This window comes from Orbicella franksi, chromosome 10, assembly GCF_964199315.1.
Source record: "Orbicella franksi chromosome 10, jaOrbFran1.1, whole genome shotgun sequence".
Lineage (NCBI taxonomy): Eukaryota > Metazoa > Cnidaria > Anthozoa > Scleractinia > Merulinidae > Orbicella > Orbicella franksi.
The window spans coordinates 26,237,679-26,254,854 of record NC_138154.1 but is presented as its reverse complement, the minus strand read 5'-3'; the positions used below and the strand labels follow the sequence as shown (position 1 = coordinate 26,254,854).

Genomic DNA, 17,176 nt, shown 5'->3' with positions numbered 1-17,176 from the left:
TGAAATAATAATTCTTACCTGTAACAAAAATGCAAAAAGAGAAATTAAAAACATCTGATAGGCCGCCTTTTGGTATTGGCAGTATTCCGACAGAGATAAACCGGACCATATCTGAGATAAATCTGCCCCACGATGTAACTTGGCTGCGAAGCCGCTCCTATTAAAGGTCTGTTCCAACCAAACAGGCCAGCAAAATGTTATATTTACTTTGCAATCTCGGTCTTGTCTTCACCGCCGTTATCACCAGCACATTCACGACGATTTTCACGGGAAAGCTTAGAATGTTCAGGATTATTGCTATCATGGCGAAGGCAACCTTTTCCACCTGGGTACTCTTACTTACAAACCATCTCGTTCATGGGACATATTATAACCTAGGATCATGCTTTAGATTCAGTTGCGTTCAAGGCGAGTTTTTTTCAGTGGAAGTTCAGCTTGCAGTTTTTTTTTTCTTTTTTTTTTTTTAACCTGACACGAAATGTTCTTTTATGAAATATTCATAAAAAGATCACAGTCTAAATACTAAGTTAATTAAAACGAAAACAATAAACACCACAAAACGTTCATTCAGGTAAAAGGTCATCATGCAATGATTCCCAGAATATAAATTGAAATTTGGCAAAGTAAACTAGTAAAGTATTATTTCGGAAAGAACCTCGAAGGATCTTTTCACAAAGCAAAAATCAATCTTTCTCAAAATGCAAAATACGATAAGTAATATTTGGCCAAAAAATATTAAGCAATTTTTCTCAAAGTGACAAACACCATTTTGCAAACTACGAATTTAAATTTTGTTAACTATCCTGAGGTAAGCACTGAAACACAATCACACCACTGAAAAAAATGTTAAAAATTAGTATTCTTCATCAAAACTTACGTTAAACATAGATTTTGTCCTGCGCTTCTTTATTGAAACAACCAGATGTTATCGACTGATTTACTATCCGAGTGATTCAGAATAACATAAATTCGACAAGGAAATTAACTTCTATTGCAAAAGATAAAATATTGTACTTTTAACTGCAGTACTGTGCATGTTAGTCAAGAAATTTTAAAGTATGTTAACGTCCACGAAGTTCAGATATTATACGAAAAGAGCTTTAAGACCTTTATGTGACACTTGCTTTTCAGGGTGCTGTTGATTCATCCATATGCACCACAACTCCTTTTACTTTCCTTAAAATTTAGCGAAACCTTTCTTTCATACTACTAGATTTGCAATTAAAATTTACGTCGTTTGAAACTAAAACAAAAAGACACTGAATTGCCGGTTTTCATGTGACGTCATCAATTTCCAAAATAAGAAATTACCAATTCTTGTGAAGTTTTAGTTTCATCAAATGTAAGACCCTCTAATAACTTGACGTTTTGCAACGACAGGGTTCCTCATTATGTAATGGAGCACGTCGGAATTTCCAAGTTTATACGTTGCGTAACATTAAAATGGCGGCTCGATAAGGCTGTCGAGTAAGTCAAAAGATGACTTATTGCTCACGTTTTTACTAACTAAGCACTTCTTGCTCTAGAAAAAGTATTAATTTCAATGTATCAGAGCTCTAGAGTAATAACGTTTCGTTTCAATGGCAAAACTCAATGACAGATGTTTCTGTTACTTTACGGCCGCCATGTTTGCGTCCCTCCGAGGGGCACAAACACGGCGACACCATACAAAGCTCTATAAATTTGAGTGAAACACTTTTCCGAATAACGCGCGGATGGAAAACCTTACAGACTTAAAACTTGGCGAGGTTATTTATATATCAATCATCTGTCATATCTCAGCTTCTTGACTTAATTTATTGAATGGTTACGATTTTTATTTTTGATGGCGTGACACTGCAAACCAGCCATTGTTGCTAAACAATAAATCGCAGGGATGTTTTAAGTTTATTTCTCTCCTTCAATGAAACTGACAACACCCTAAATTACTTTCCAAGGAAGTTCATTTTAACAATAATAACAGTACTATTAGCAATTCCGGCATTATCGATATTACACCACAGTAATGTTTTTCTTTTAATAATTTTCTTACTCCTCGTTAAAGTTCGTGCACTTCATTCTAAGCAGCTCCTTGCATGTCTTTCGAAACATCTTATTTCTATAGCAGTATATCATCGGATTGCACAGAGAATTCAGCGATGACAACCAGATGAAAACCGGATGAGACAAAATTATTACGTTCCCAGTATAACTACTACTCTTAGAAAAGGCGAACCAAAGAAAAACATACATAAACAGGGGAAAAAGACATACAAGCAAAGCCATTATAATTATCCTGGTAGTTTTCAGAGCTTTCTTCTCCTTTACGAAGTCTGCAGCAGCTTGTGGTGAAACTTGTTCACATTTCATTTGTTTCTCGTGACGACGGGTTACAAAGTAAACCGATAAATGACAGAAAAGTATTAACAAAATGTTGAGAAATAAAACCATTACAGCTACGACCGAGGAAATAAATTCCAACTTTTCAGAAAGACCTCGCAGAATAGCTGGGCAAAATGCGAACACCCAGGAACTAACAACGGCTATTTTTAAGCGAAGCCCTGTAACAATTGTTATGTAACGAAAAGTATACTTCATAGCCACAAATCGTTCAATACTAATTAGTGACAGATGTAACACGGATGCAAAAATAGGACATAAGACCAGAAGATTGGTCAGCTTGTGGTATCTGCAGTATTCCGACAGAGATATTCCTTTTATGACATAAATCTGCCCCACGATGTAACTTGGCTGTGAAGCGGCTCCTACTAACAGGTCTGTTCCAGCCAAACAGGCCAGCAAAATGTTATAGTTACTTTGCAATCTGGGTCTTGTCTTCACCGCCATTATCATCAGCACATTCATCACGATCGTCACAGGAAAGCTTAGGATGTTCAAGATTGTGGCTGTGATGGCGAAGGCTATTTTTTCCCCCAGGTATTCCTGCTTCCAAACCATCTCGTTCATGGCACATGATGATTCCGCTTTAGATTCAGTTACGTTCATGGCGAGATTTTCAGTGGATGTTTAGCTTGTGGTTCTCTTTCAACACGACACGAAATGTTCTTTATGAAATATGCCTACCTAGCTAGATCGCAGTCTATATACGAAATTAATTAGAACGAAAGCAATGAACCGTGACCACAAAAAGTTCATTTAGGTACCATGTCATCAAGCGATAATTTGAGTATGACTGAGTGACATTTCTCAAGGAATCCGGAAGGATTATTTCAAAAAGCAAAGGCAATCTTTCTCAAAAGTGGAAAGTAACAATTCGCCAAGGATCTTAACAAATATATGCATCTTTTAAATTGACAAACACCATTTCGCAAATTACGAGTGAAAAGTTTGTAAGCTATATCTTTGAGGGAAGTACTATTTCTTGGCATGAGTTATAAACGCTGAGGCACAATCAAAACACTGAAACAGATGTTGATGATTATTATTCGTAATCGGAGCTCTGGGTAAAATATAATTTTCGTTTTGCGCTTGTTCATCAAAAGCGGCAGCTGTCGGCGACTGATTAAAAGTCCGAATGACTCGGGATAAATAACATTAACACAAGGAATTTTCAAATTTTTATTTTCAAATGCAAAAGTAAGCTTACCGCGCTTTCAAATTTAGTACTCTCAGATCATAAATTTTAAAGTAATTTTTTTTAAAGTAAGAACCTTTTACGAGGTTTAGATATGCGTTAAATCTTTCACGCCTTCAAATGGCGCTTGCTTTTCAGTTTGCTGTTTATTCATTGATGGGTAATTGATATGCACTTAATCTTTTTTTTATTATTATTCTCCTTAAAAGTTAGCTATTTTTATTTTAATTCGTATTTAGAGAAACCTTTCATTCATAGTGCAGGATTTGTAATTATATTTACGTCGTCTGATACTTAAAACAAAAAAGCTGAATTGTTGTTAAACACTGAGTATAACTTGCCATATTTTTAAGTTTATTTCTCTCCTGCAGAGAAACTGACAACACTCTAAATCAATTTCCAGCGAAATTTACTTCGACATTATGTTGTTAATATCTTTAATCAAGAGATTATGATCCAGATCATATTTTGTTGCTTTAATATTATCACTTTTGGGATTATCGATATCACACGTCAGTAATTTCAATAATCAAAAAAGTTCTTACTCCTCGTTAAAGTTGTGCTCTTCAATCATTCTAAGCAGCTCCTTGCGTGTATTTCGAATCATTTTATCCTATAGTCTTACTAATACTTGAACTAATATTTGTGAGATGTAACAGAGATGCAAAAATAGGAATTAAAAACATCAGATGGGCCGCCTTATGGTGTGAGCAGTATTCCGACGGAGACAAACATTTTATAACATAAATCTGCCCCACGATGTAACTTGGCTGTGAAGCGGCTCCTACTAACAGGTCTGTTCCAGCCAAACAGGCCAGCAAAATGTTATATTTACTTTACAATCTAGGTCTTGTCTTCACCGCCATTATCATCAGCACATTCATCACGATATTCGATCGTCACAGGAATGCTTACGATGTTCAGGATTATTGCTGTCATGGCGAAGGCAATCTTTTCCACCTGGTTCTCTTGCTTCCCAACCATGGGACATATTATAACCAAGGATATTGCTTAAGATCCAGTTACGGTCATGGCCCGTTTTTTGAGTGAAAGTTGAGCATGTGGTTCTTATTCAACTCGACAAGAAATGTTCTTTATGAAATATGCCTAACTAGATCACAGTCTATATACAAAATTTATTAGAAGAAAAACAATGAACGTCACTTAAAGTTTATTCAGATACCACGTCATCAAGCAATATTTCGCGAAGTATAAAGTGACATTTCGCAAAGAATCTCGAAAGATAATTTCACAAAGCAAAACGCAATTTTTCTCGAAAGTGGAAAGTAACACTTCGTGAAAAAATCTTAACAAATATATGAATCTGTTAACGTGACAAACAGTCTTTTGCAAATTGCAAATTAGAATTTTGTGAGTTATATTGAAATACATTTCTTGATTGATAAGATTGAGACACAATTAAAACACTGAGACCGGCCAATGTTGATAATTATTATTCGTAATTGGACCTCTCGTTAAAATATAGTTTTTGTCTTGCGCTTGTCCCTAGATAGCAGCAGCTGATTAAAAGTTTGAGTGACTCCAGATGACTGAAATTCGACAAGGAATTTCATTTCAAATGCAAAAGAAAACATATTGTAATTTAAAATGTAGTGCTGCTAGTCGAGACATTTTTTAAGTAACTCATTTAAAGGACGAACCTTTACAAAGTTTAGATTGCGTGGAAACTTTGACGCCTTCAAATGGCACTTGCATTTCGCTTTGGTGTCATTGATGGGTTATTGATATGCCTGTTATCTTTTTTTTTTATTCTCCTAAAAATTTCGTTACTTTTATTTTTATTCAAGTTAGCAAAACCTTTCTTTTATAGTACAGGAATTGCAATTAAAATTAACGTAGTCTGAAACAAAGACAAAACAAAACTGAATGGTTGCTAAACAGTAACTCGCCATGTTTTTAAGTATGTTTCTCTCCTGCAAAGAAACTGACATACACTCCAGTAAATCAGTTTCTATGGAAGTTTATCTCAACACAATGTTTAAAAATTTTTGTATCACCGACTATATCAGTAACTCCGGGATTATCGATATCACACGCCAATATATAGTTTTAATAAGTTCTTATCCCTCCTTTAAGCTTCTGCTCTTCATTCTAAGCAGGTCCTTGCATGTCTTTCTGCAGCTAGCTAGCAGTATAGATTGGATTGCACAGAAAATTGAGGAACGATAAAGCTACGAAACGGGATGAGACAGAACTATTACGTTCACGGTGTAATTACTACCATTAGAAAAGACGTTCACAAACAAAATATGCATAAACAGGGGGTGGAGACATACATTCACAGCCATTCCAATTATCCTGGTGGTTTCCAGAGCTTTCTTCTCCTTTGCGAAGTCTGCAGCAGCTTGTGGTGAAACTTGTTCACATTTGATTTGTTTCTCGTGACGACGGGTTGCAAGGTGAACCGATGACCCAGGAACTAACAAAGGCTGAGTGATAAAAGTTGAGGCACAATCCAAACTCTGTAAGAAATGTTGACAATTATTATTCGTAATCGAAACTCTCGGTAAAATATAGTTTTTGTTTTGCGGCTTGTTCATATTGAACTGAAGCGGCAGCTGTCAGTGACTGATTAAAAATCCGAGTGACAAAGGATAAATGAAATTTAATTTCAAATACAAGAGAAAACAAATATTGTGCTTTAAAAGGTAGTACTACTATTTGAGAAATTTTAAGGCATCTTTTTATAAGAAGGAACCTTAACGAAGTTCAGATCTTAAACGTAAAATCTTTGACACCTTCAAATGACACTTGCTTTTCCGTTTCCTGTTGATTTGTATGTATGCACGTCATCTTCCTTCAGTATTTTTACCAAAATTTCACGAAACCTTTCTTTCACAGCGCAGGATTTGCAATTTTAAAAGTTACGTCGTCTGGCAAAACTGAATTGTGGCTATAAACTTTAACTGGCCTTGCATGTCGTTCGAATCATCTTACTTCCGTTATTTCTTTAGCAGTATGTATGATCGGATTGCACCGTACAGAGAACTGATTGATAAGTCACGAAAACGGGCTGAGAGGCAAAAACTATTACATTCACAATGTGTCAATGTATCAAAATAAAACTAATCAGGGGAAATTAAAAATACTTTTAATTTAGTTTTCAGAGCTTTCGCTCTTTGCAAAGTCTGCAGCACCTGGAGTGAAACTGGTGTTTACATTTGATTTCTTTCTCATGACTAATGAATGAGAGGAGAGGAAAGTATTAGAATTAAGAAGAAATCCGAAAGAAAATCGAGCAATTTCAGTTTTTAGTGGACAAAAATCTGGTACCAGAATAATTTTAAGTATTTTACAGTCCTTTTTACACTTTCTTAAAGCTATAGATATAAATGGTTGCCTGAAATAACACCGAAAACAATTTCCTGTGGGACCGAGAGAAAATAAATTTCCATAAAATAAATTGTGCAAACGCAGTTAAAGTTTCATCCTCCGTTTCATTTCACCAGTACTTTCAAGTGTTTCATACGAAGTTCAACATTTGTTTTCGACATTTGGTGTTGCTAGAAATGATTTTTTTTTTCTAGAAGATATTTAAAACAGTCGTACAGATGTTTGCAATACGATGTAAATAATCTTGGTATTACGTTTTTGTCCACTTGTTACTCGAACTTGTGGTGGATTCCGCCTTAATATGCGCGCAAACAAATAACTTCCGGCCCTAGATGGCTTGACTGATAACTTCGCCCGACGTCTTGGCTTGAACCTCTGTATGATTATAGCGAAATATTATATATTTATTATATGGCTAGCTCCGTGAGCGGGCAAGATGAATCAAATCCTGCTCTGTGATTGGCTACCCGAGCGGGCAAGATGAAGCTATCTTGCCCGCTCAGGACTACCCGCCGTGTTCCGCAAGAAAAATTTCCCCGAAAACGATATAATAAATCCTTTATTGACCAAGCTTGTTCAAGCAAGATGGCTTAATATTGGCCTCGTTCTTTTTTTTGCGAGTTTATGGACCGAGACGTAGTTTTCGTATGTTCTAATCTGAGCTATAATTGTTTATTACTCTTCAAAATGTATTTTATTATAATCGAAAATTTTGTGTTTTCGGGCTTATGACGTAATCGTTGTACGAACAACCTGTCCGTGTTGAAATCAAGCTTTTTTATATCAGAGTTTATATTTTGTTTTGTGGTTGGAATTACAGGCGGTTCTATCAAGTTCTAAAAGGCAAATCTGAGTTCTAGGAGATGTAAGACGAATACAGGAGAAGGAAATCATTGTCATTAATCCAGCCTATTTCGTATGAAAGTAGAATAATATCTGGTTTCCTTGAAAGTAGTCATTTTTGTAAAGACACGCAGAGACTGCACATACCATTGCCGTACAGTAAAATCTTAATCATTTGAGTTTGGCGGGTAAAACACCGTTGTCAGCCTAGTCCCTCACGGCTAAAGTAGCCGTAGTAGCACCTCGCCGTAGCATATCTTAAAGTCCTTATGGTCACTTCTGATGCAACTGAACCACTGAAAAAAAATGGTAATCCCGATGAGAGTTAGGAAAACTGACAGCATACGAAACTTCGCCAGGTTTTCATCACTATAGGCCCTTTGCAGCTAAGCCAGCAGGTGACCTATTTTTCGTAAAATTATGGACTGTAATGCCAGAAATGAAAAAAGCAGGTCGAAAATATCAAAATGACCAAGTTTGAGGCCCCCCTCCCCCCCCACCCCCCATCATCAAAGGAGATTTTATGACGGTCGAAGTTTTAAAAGAATAAGAAGATTTGTATGGAAAATGTTGCTGGAGAGCAAGACCTTGCTTTCCAGCAACAGCTTACATACAAATCCTTCAAATTTTCCGAAATTTCAAAGTGTTGTATAAAGTTACTCTTTAATTCCAGGGGCCTCAAAGTTGGCCATTTTGGTATTTTCGATGCGCCATTTCTGGCATTCTTCAAGTTCTAGCCCATAATATAAAAATTTTCTAAGTAAAACTTGGTCACGTGAACCCAGCTGCAAAGGGCCTATTACACAGTTTAAAGCGTTCTGGGCCTTTTCTGTTCAAATCTGTCCCATAAACTTCCCTCAATTGACAATATTCCGCGCCCGGTACCAAATTGTGTCAGAAAGTGAAAGTTTGTTACTTACAACTTGGAGATGAATGTTCAAAGTCATAATTTAAAGTTAGTGTGAACTGCTGTTTAAAGAACCTCGTCATTATCACGTTTTAGAAACTTGTTTCAAGTCAAGCGATGAACTCAGGGGACAAGTTCACTGACTAAGTTCGTTAATTTCGACCTGAATTAAATTCAAAGACTTTTGGCTTGGCCCACTTTTAAAAATTCCCCCTTAATATAAGGTACCCGGTTTAACGGTAATTAAGAATTTACGCCAGAACAGTATAAGCTTCGCGTGACGTGCACTAGAAATAAAAAGACTGGACACACAGTGTGGTCAGCGGGTCAACATCATCGGTAACCTAAGAAACGACGGGGCGAAACTGTTTACGCAGCAGAAATCGCTTCTTGGTGGCCTACCCCAGAAGAGTTTTACCGCGCTCTGTTTGGTTGAAAATCACTGGATGTTTATCGACTTTCTTCTTTCGTCACGTGCCGGTTTTTTTTTTGTCATAGGTTTGGCCGGTAACTTTGGTGACATGGCACTTAATGAAAACCGCTCCATATTTTAATTGGCTAAAGGCAGACTTTTCAGAAATAGTATACTATACTTGTAAGTATAAAATGAAATCATCCATTACTCTGCTTATCTCGCAATGCAGCATTTTTCAAGATAACGTCCACCCTTCTGAGGACAAATCAGACGGTTAACCTTAATAGACCATTTTACAGTTGTCTGCTCAGTGACCTGGCCTTTGTATGGCAGCGAGGCTAGAGTTGACCTTGTTTTGATACAGACCTCACTGCTTTTGTTGTGTAAAACAAGTTGTTCTGATGCTAACTAGGTGCATTTACATGACAAAAGCAGTGAGGTCTGTATCAAAACAAGGTCAACTCTAGCCTCGCTGCCATACAAAGGCCAGGTCACTGAGCTGACAACTGTGAAATGGTCTATTACCATCTCAGACTCTCGCACGGCCAACTACACCGTGAATTTTTAGAGACTCGACTCCGGTCGAAAATTTAACCAATCAACAGAAGACTGTTTCCCACGCGTATGCCAGTGCAGGGAATTATATCGTTTTAGTCCACTCTGATAGCGCGCTCTCGGGATGCCAGAGAGCTGAACCATCTGTGGAAGTCAGAGATCCAACACGGAACATGGTGAGACATTTTTCTTTTAGGCCAAGTCACTATTTGCGGTTGAGGCTTTAGTTTGCGATTACAAACCTGCAGTGCATAACTGTCCCTCTGCTTCAGTCTGCGGAAAAACGTTTTGTCAAGACTTTATCCGCGAATCGATCTTGATAACGTCGGCGATAGCCTTGTCAGTCGGCTAAAGAGATTAATTCCTTCACGCGGGAAATACAAGCGAAATAAACATGGTGGGCATAATGATACACGGAGAATTTTCTCCGGCAAAGTTACAGTAACTTTAATTTTTAAGTGAAAGGTCTACCTAAAATGGACTATCCTACCGATAACCTCTATGCATGTATAGATGGAAGCTGAACTCTCGTAATCGTTCCAAAGCATTTTATAATATAGACAGCCAACCTGGCTGAACTAATGGTATTTTGAGTCTTGGATCTTAGATTTTATGGTTTTAAACCGGGGGAAATGGCTTTGGGTTTTAACTTTAATTTGTTTCGAAGGAAAGAGCGATTTTTTTATCAGTTACGGGAAAGATGGAATTTTGCTATTTGCTCTAAGTTACCGTCATAGAGAAATAAAGGATCCCTATGGTTAGAGCTAGGCGGTAGAAATTGCAGCTTACGCAGTGCTTATAGCAGATTTTACTTTTTCGATAACTTTTTAACACACAACCAGCCTCAGAATTTGTTCTTCACTACTTACGATAATGCAATTTATGACCAAAATCGACCCAAACTCGTTCCCAGGGCTTTTAGTATTAATGGCAACAACAACAACAACAACAACAACTTTATTCATTACTTATACATTTACAATTTTACAAAAATATATACACTTTACACTTAACATTTTATTATTAAAAGTAATTAAGTTAAAAAGCTTGACTATGACAACAGCGCGAACCCGCAGGTAGTCTAATCTAATGGAGGCGGGCCACATATTTATTTATATTGGACCATTAATATACAATAAGATTACTATTCAACTACCTAGACAAAGATTTACGAAACTGTTTAATACAAGTACATTTACATATTTTGATTGATACTAGGAGCTATGAATAACTAGAGATAAGCTAAACGATGGTTTGACATCAATCAGGCACTAAATTTAAGAATTTGAGTCTGGGTGTCGACTTCAACAAGATAGTCATTCTTATCTGAAAGAGTCTCAAATAAAAATCCGCGAATATTTTTCTTAAAGGAGTAGGTCACTCCAAAAACCGTGTATTTTTTTCCATCACCAATAAAAAGTTCACATTGGGTTGAGTTACTCGCCGTTCTTTTAGCTTCTGAAGTGGATGCGATCCTAATGAAAAAGAAGTGAAAAGTTCGACACCGGGAGCCGCCATTTTGAAAGGATCTTGAAGGCCAGGCCGCATATCCGTGACGTCATTCCGTCCGAGAATGTGTTTGTTCCCTTGAGCTTTAGTATGGCTGCGCTTTAAGCTAGAACGTGCTAGTGATTTCGGGGATGATAACAATCAAGTTGAATGGAACGATTGGTTGGAAAATGCTCTGTGGTGTACTTGTGAGAGATGTGCAATCATGCCGACGCAAAGAGAATGTGTTTGTTGCCGAGAACAGCCGGAGTAGGTCACCAAGATGGAAGGTACATTTTGCAGTACAATTGCAATGGACGCAGTTAGCGGAAGAGGAAGTTTATTTTTAATTGCATATTGCTCTCAGAATTGAATTGGTGGCTTAAATAAATCCCCAGTATAATGCTTTTGATCTGATTTGTCTCCATTTTTATTTTACTGGCGGTTCAATGCGGAGGGAGTTCTGGTATCCCAGAAACTGACGAGTTTTCAATGGTGTGTTTAAATCGGGCGAATGCTCTCCACCTCACAAGTCTGTGTTTTTACTTATAAAATTTGGATACTTTTTGCCCGTGCTCGTACGTGTTTGCCAGGTTTCTTTACACTTATGGACTACGTGGACTCTTTTGAAATACGCAGTGACTTTACATGTAAGATGCGAAGTGAAATCGACGTCTTTGACGTGAAATGTGAAATTGGCGACATTCCTTATCATTACATAAGATTTTTTGTGAGAATTGTAATTTGTATTGTTGGAAAGCTAAGCATATGTAATCGATTTTGGATAGAAGAAAAAAGTATAAGGAACTTTTACATGCGTAAAAATTAGCTGATGAAGGAAATTCACTCTGCTAGTGTGTTTATCCGTATCGCATGTGTTGTGTTTACTCGCCTCGTTACTTGACAAAGTATGTAGTAAAATTAAAGCTTCATTTTTTACCGTAGATTTGCTTCATTAGCAACTGTAACTCCCAAAAGTGATGTGAATGCAAAAACACTGTCCTTAATTAATGATGAATCGTGTTGATAAAATTGAAAACAAATTGTAACACATTTCAGACAAAATATTATTTACATGCGGATATCGGATTTCGCTATAGCAGGAGTTGTTATCGGTAATTATCGATATGTAGATAGTACTGATGTACAGCTAACTACTTCTTCCAATGTATTCCAAATCAAATTAGACAGCATTTGAAAATTTGTAAGTATTTGTAACTCATCCCTGGCTGTCAAGGTCGATTATTAAACACGCTCTGATTTTGACCGACACAAGAGATTTGTAAAGCGGAAAAGTACTTTTTTGATAAAAGAAAACCGTACCGGGTTAGTCTGACTTGTAATTTTAAAGAAATCTGCAGGGCATTTGAAGTTCCCACGGTACCCTAAGAAATTTAGTAAATCACTTCCAAAAAACGCATGCAGTCGCCATGCATCAATGAACACGAAAACACGAAAACCCTGGCGCCAGTCTGAGAACTATAATGAATTAAAGCTTGTAACATAGAAGCTTTTTTTTTTATAAATACTGGTAAGACTGGTAAATGATGAAAAGAATTTCATTCAGCCATTTTCCCTGTTATTATAGAAAAAAAAAATAGCGGGAAACGGATTATACATGAAACTGGCCCGCGTCTTTTTCGTGAAAGTACATTGCCTGAGGGGTCGAAAATTTTTAGCGACTAAAATACTTGTGCTGGCGACCAAACCTGAAAACTTAGGGGCCAGCTGGCCCCAAGATTTTTTCTTGAAATTCGAGCCCTGAAGTCCAGCGAGGAGCTTCAATTTCTTGCGCAGAAATAATATTTACCCAATCAAGTCAACGACAGTTCTGCCGGCAAAAATATTTTTAAAAATGAAAAGTATAACTGATAGGTACCCCTTTTCGTTCCTTGCGATGCGCCGTTCGCTTGGAATACGTGGCTTTACGAGGGCCTTCCGTTGAAAAATTGTCGGAGAGCATTTTTCTTCAATGACCTCCTTCTTGTGTTTCCAGCCACAAGCTCAAATCGGTATTGAGTTTTGAAACAGTCGTCTGTGAAATGCTCATTGCACACATACACATTTTCGAGTATTTTTGGCATGAATCTCTCATCCCGACGTAGCTGTTCGAACCACTTCTTTGGCAATTTTTTGTTCTTTTTAGGCAAGTTAAGGAAAGTCGGGCCGAATTTTTTAGCTCGCAACTGAATTTAGAACAGAGAAGAAGAGCTTTAGCCTTTGAACTTTGCGCCAATTCGGACGGAATGACGTCACGGATATGCGGCCTGGCCTTCAAGATCCTTTCAAAATGGCGGCTCCCGGTGTCGAACTTTTCACTTCTTTTTCATTGGGATCGCATCCACTTCAGAAGCTAAAACAACGGCGAGTAACTCAAATCATTGTGAACTTTTTATTGGTGATGGAAAAAAAATACACGGTTTTTGGAGTGACCTACTCCTTTAAAGATTAGTTTAGATATATCTTACCAGCCTGGAGAAATTTGATTGCATAATATCGCTCCAGTTCTCGTAAAAATGAGGTATGAAAATTTCCAGCTTAACTTCTCCCTCAGACGACATCATTGAACAACGGCCTTTGCAGGATTGGCGACTACATGGATATTCTTGTAATGTCACCCCAGTCTCCCAGGTATCAGTATACTGGCGTATCAATAAGACTGTCAACTGGACCCAGGCCCCCATCCTGTATTCTGTTCAGTATGTGTTCGTGTTGACGGAGAATGGCGTTAGCGTCTTCAGTAGAGAGTGTTTTGAAGTACTAACAGGTAAGCAATCCGACCTGACAGAAAATGGCGTAAGTTAATCTTGTTGGCGTCAACTCGTTAAGATTGATTCTGACCGAATGGTGGTGGTGGTGGTGGTGGTGGTGGTTGCAATCACACTCTCAAAATGTAATAAAGTTATCAAAGTGAAATGTAATAATTTTCCAACGCAAAATGTGCTAACTTTTTTAACGCAAAATGTAATAACTCCTGAATTGCAAGTATGTTCAAAACAAAAGATATGACAGGCCTACACGGACTCCCCTCGTGAATTGCGATAGCGATGCATTTTAGCCTTCAATTAAATTTTCTCTTTTAGAGATTTGTCTCTCTTGTATGATATAATCGAAGGTTTAGTATAGACGCTTTTACGTAAGCATCATTTTGTTTGTCCTCCGCCATGTGTTCTTCGGTGTCCGTTGGAGGACAGTAAGAAGGCGTTTTTGGGGCTGTGTAATCGACATCCTCGTCACTAGATGTACTAAGCAGTAATTCGTTGTCTGACATCATAGGTGCTTCAGCAGGACCGCTCGGTTTCGATTCTTCACGAATCTCTTCAGCTGCTGTTTGGAGCGTGACAACTTCAAATTCAATGTTACTCAGGGAAAGGTAGAGAAGTTTTTCAATTCCGTTCCCGCTCGAATAGTTGTTTGGTGATCTTTTTATATCAGGATAGTCTGTGGTAAGGATCGAAGTTGTAGCTTTCCTATTGGTCCTCCCTGAAGCGAGAGGGCCGATGAGTTGTAAGGGATTTTCGATCCGGTGGAGCGAGAAGCTAGAGTGTGTTTCTTTGTTAAGGCTATTTTTAAGCTTGGGCTTCCCAAATAGAAGTGAGATCGCTCAAGAGTACTATAATATACTTTTACGCTGTGTTGCGTATCATACTCAGTCGAGGACAACGCCTCGGGTGTTTTTAAGCGCTGTAATTTACGTATTATACTCTTGTTTTGTACATTTTTGGGTTCTAATTTTTCTTTTGCACTTTTCTTTTTTTATCTACCCCTTTACCAACTGCTTACCGAGAGATTCACGGCAATTACACTGACTTTCAATCATGTGTTATTTAAATTAAGGTAAGCCTCTCACTGGGAGCCAAAGTTTCTTTAACAATCTCATGGCAATCAATCAATGGCAAAATCAATCAGCCATAGCTTTGTATGAGAAAAAAGAACATGCATTTGCGGATAATTTCATAAAGCTTCACACAAAACAAGGTCCTCCTGTTCCCTCACGCACTCCCCTTCCTCGTTCAACCAACGTGGCAAAGGAACATCTGTCTTATTTTGATTCGAGGGTGTGTAGAATTCATAATAAAACTAGTAGACCTAGTATACAGGTTATTTATAACTTAGGTTCCAAAAAGTCAGAATCACGATACTGTTACTAATTTTTGACTAAGTTAAACATACTTGCAATTCAGGAGTTATTACAATTTGCGTTAAAAAAGTTATTACATTTTGCGTTGGAAAGTTATTACATTTCGCGTTGATAACTTTGTTACACTTTGCGTTGATGTTATTACATTTTGCGCTAGTATTACATTTTGCGGCGATTGTTATTACATTTTGCGTTAGTATTACATTTTGCGGCGATTATTACATTTTGCGGCGTAACACACACTCTCTTCGACACTACAACACGTTGAAAGCTTGGATGTTCAGGGCTTTATTTTATGATCAGTGCACTCGAAGAGAGTTTTACAAATAATGATCTTCTAAAAGTGACCTGGTAACTAACGAGGCACGTCACGCTGATTATACCTTAACTGAAACAATGTTCCACGAGTTTCAAAGAATAATCGTCAATTTTCTGCGGTGTTTTGTCATTTCTCAGTTATCGACTTCAATGTCACTACCGTACCTGTAATTGGCGGAACTAACCGTTTAGTGGAATTACAAAGGAAATGGTGTTGTGTAAGCGCAACCTATGAATGCAGTCATTTAGTTTTTCATTTACTTATTCCATGTATCGTTTCCTTTCGTTTGGGATAAGGTCCTCTGGGAGCAAGATTGTAAATTGCTCTGGCGGTACTTTTGTCAAATTTCTCGCGATGGTGTCAATTTTACTAAGTCTGCTACAACTGGGTCTCTTCTCTTTCTGGCACTGGCAGTACGCTTGGGTTGAGATCGTCCAAGTTCCGCTCTTTTCTAACAGAGTGTATCCCAGGGCGACATCTACAGCACATCATGGACTTGATCTTCTTGCTGAACTGTTGATTAATCAAAGCATACACGATTGGGTTGACAGCGGAATTAAACATGACCACTGTAGATTCCGTGACATATGCAACATCGCCAGCGCCATACACGGGCGAAAAGAAAGCCACAAGATAGATGAGTGCTCCAGACATCCAACACAATGCGAATATGGCACTAACTGTGACGACCATGAGGGTGACTCGCTTCCGCACTTTTAGCACTCCCTGGTGACCAAAAATTGATTTTTTAAAACATATTTAAACTATCCAATCACAAACGGACATTCAAGGTGTAGCGTGTTGGGTGACAATACGTTCCCCGTGACATATATTGATAACCACTGGTCAACTGAACCACGGCAGTCATGTGGCGCGTTCGCAACCTCGTGTACGAATAAGTTACGTTTATTCAACTTAGGTGTTCATTTTTGTTCAGTAACTGTTCAGTCGTGTTCAGTATCTCGCAGTCACGAGAAATGGATGCCTCCCTCTGCAGTTTCTCTCAACTGCGTGACACGATTAACTAAAGAAACAAATTGCTTGACTGACTGTGTAAGCAGTCAAGAGAGGATTATTTGAGAGAGCATATCCACCATAAATGGGTCTCTTCTGATGATAATTTTCTTCAATCTAAATTTATCCCGTGGTCGTGACGCGGAGTTATTTTAAGGATGACACCTAATTGGTTAGATTCTCTGATCACTAGCTGTGCGACCATGGGCACGACACCAAAATAACTTCACAGCGATGCTTAAAATATTATCATGGGGCATGAGGATATGTTCCCTTACCTCATCCTCTTTTGAAGCAGTCTAACACTTTTCCTTCCTCTAACCTTACCTGCTGACGATTGTCGAAAGCACGGTGCTGTGGGCGATGAAACCATAAAGTATGAACAACTCTGGAGTAAAGTGCGGCCATTATCAAAACCGGGAAAAACGCCAATAGCAGAAAGCAAATCAGAGTATCAGTTTTGCCCATCCATTCCTCAGGGTATCGTCTGATGCAGAAAGCTGCTTTTGCGTCAAAATTCTTGACCAAAAAACCTGGAAAATTAATCACCAATCCAAAAAGCCAGG

General features: G+C 38.0%; 1 protein-coding gene across 3 annotated transcripts in view; it reads right to left on the bottom strand.

The window, feature by feature from the left end:
- LOC145501887 (uncharacterized) overlaps nt 1-17,176 on the bottom strand; it is a 237,544-nt gene that overhangs the window by 55,031 nt on the left and 165,337 nt on the right. The window lies entirely within an intron of this gene.